The sequence below is a fragment of the Argentina silus genome (assembly GCF_951799395.1).
Source record: "Argentina silus genome assembly, chromosome: Y".
Taxonomy (NCBI): Eukaryota; Metazoa; Chordata; class Actinopteri; order Argentiniformes; family Argentinidae; genus Argentina; species Argentina silus.
The window spans coordinates 20,445,611-20,447,819 of record NC_139654.1 but is presented as its reverse complement, the minus strand read 5'-3'; the positions used below and the strand labels follow the sequence as shown (position 1 = coordinate 20,447,819).

The 2,209-nt window shown below is 45.2% G+C and overlaps 1 long non-coding RNA gene across 1 annotated transcript; it reads right to left on the bottom strand.

Annotated features, from left to right (window-relative positions):
- Positions 1 to 319: 319 nt before the first annotated feature.
- Positions 320 to 1,993, bottom strand: LOC310823854. The gene is made up of 3 exons (XR_014554980.1): positions 1,095 to 1,993; positions 682 to 984; positions 320 to 455 (listed from the first exon to the last, which is right to left on the bottom strand). It is a non-coding gene; the product is annotated as an uncharacterized lncRNA (long non-coding RNA).
- Between the last annotated feature and the right edge of the window lie 216 nt (positions 1,994 to 2,209).

Sequence of the window (2,209 nt, the reverse complement as noted above, 5' to 3'; positions counted from 1 at the left end):
TCCTGCTGGCAAAGTTAATTTACATGCCTAAGTACTGTGTTCATTGACTGTTTCTTTCTAGGGGGTGGACCACCTGCAAAGCGGCTGTCCCAGGTGGCCGACACTGTCTTTCAAGTCCTGGGACACTCTGAGGTCAGTGTCACCGGGCTGCCAACAGGCATTGACACGTCAATGATGCAGGCCCTTGAAATGCAGCAAAGGTAGGACACAGGGTTATTCATATCAACAGTGTTTATTCATTGCAGAAGCCATTTCATGTGTTATCCATGCTCATTGTATTAAATTAATTTAATCAAAACAATAATTAAACTAGGCCTATGTATTTCTGTAGCATGGAGCCATCACAAGAACCGGGCCCATCAAGTTTGCCGCCTGAACCATCTGCAGCTGCTACTCAGGATAGCCCGGCGGATCAAACACCATTCCCATCCGCAGCACCTGCTCCGTCAGCATCCCTGCTGGAGAGAAGATTGCAACTCACAATTGATGTTTGAACAACAAAAAAAAGTCCTTTCCCTTCAGGAGGAGTACTACCGCCTTAAAATTGAACACCTAAAAAATAAACCATTTAGAGATTGTGTTCTGTGTCTTGCATTTAACAATTGCAGGTGATGTGCAGTAAAACTGTGGTAGTTCTTAATACCATCACAAGTTCTCAAATGACATGGGGCTACAGCTTGCCTGAAATGTAAATTTGTGAAGTTTGCCCTGTAAGGCAGTCCACTCTGGGCTAGGTTCCCCTGTGGAATGTGAATATCTTCTTCACCACCATCCTCATCGTTGTCTCCATCCTCATCCTCATCGCCATCCTCCAGAGGTTCTGCAATCTGTCTAACCTTGCAAATATTGTGTAATATTGCACAGGCTATGATGACTTTGCTGACTTTTTCAGGCCTCAGCCGCACCTCTCCGTGGAGAACATGAAAGCGCCTCTTAAGCTGGCCTATGCCACGCTCCACCACCGCTCTTGTTGTCTTGTGGGCCCTACAATAGAATACAGACCTTTAATTATTTGATGGAAATATTGCACTACTTGGATGCTCTAACATATTGCTTGCATTTCATTTCCATGATTTTTGTATTGTTTGGCTTACCTGTTATAGTTTAGTTGGGGCCCTTGGCGTGGCTGGAGGTAAGGTGTAAGGAGCCATGGTTTGCATGGATAGCCACTGTCCCCTAACAAGTGGCAATTAGCTGGCACATAGCGTCTCTCAAAAAGCTGTCTGATGCCACTCTCGGAGAGCATTCTCGCATCATGTGTGGAGCCTGGCCATTTAGCCACAATGTCCAAAATCTTCCAGGCCGCATTGAACACTATTTGCACATTGATGCTGTGGAAATTCTTCCTGTTAACAAAGACAGCCTCGTCCTCTGATGGCGCAATTATTCTCACATGTGTTCCATCAATTACACCCACAACGCCAGGGAATCCTGCAATGTCCATAAATGCCCTTTTATGTGTGTGTAAAGTGCGGGCATCCAGCGGGAATGAAACAAATTGTGTCACAATATTAGGTTGTGACAAAGCTGTCAGTGTTTGGGTGATGACTCTGCTGACGGAGGATTGGGACAGACCGAAGTCATCACTGCTGCATTGTTGCATTTTCCCTGTTGCCAAATACCTCAGGGTTGTGATTACTTTCTTCTCCGGTGTAATAGCGTTGTGGCGTCGAGTTGGTGAAGTAATTGCATCTCTAAGGAGATCCACCACAAACATGATTCCTGCACGATCCAATCTGTAGCGTCTCAATAATTCCCTGTCATCCAGTGTTTGCAGGACATCTCTCCTGACTCCTCTGTTGGCCATTTTGTGCAGCTGCTTAGGGTAACTCCTAAGCCACTAAAAGTCCTCTTCCCTGCTCTTAGCAGATCTCGCCTTAGGAGCCCTTTTAAGCGCTAGGACTCTTGAGGAATAGCTTTTATATTAACTGGGATTTTCGTGTCACTTTTAGGGGAAATTCTAAGAAAACGTCATGCCTCTGAGAATTTTCTTAGAATTTGGCCGCTAGGAGCCACTTTTTGCACAAAAATTCTTTAGAGATACGGGCCCAGAGGTCTTTAACGTTTGTTTTTCCTCCTTTTTCCCACCATAGAGCACTTGCTCCTTGTGGATTTTGATAATGGGAAGACTAGACACTCTCAGAGAATGTAACTTATTGACATGGGAAGTTGATCCTCGTTGTCGTTTTCATCGCCCTGCTGTTGGATA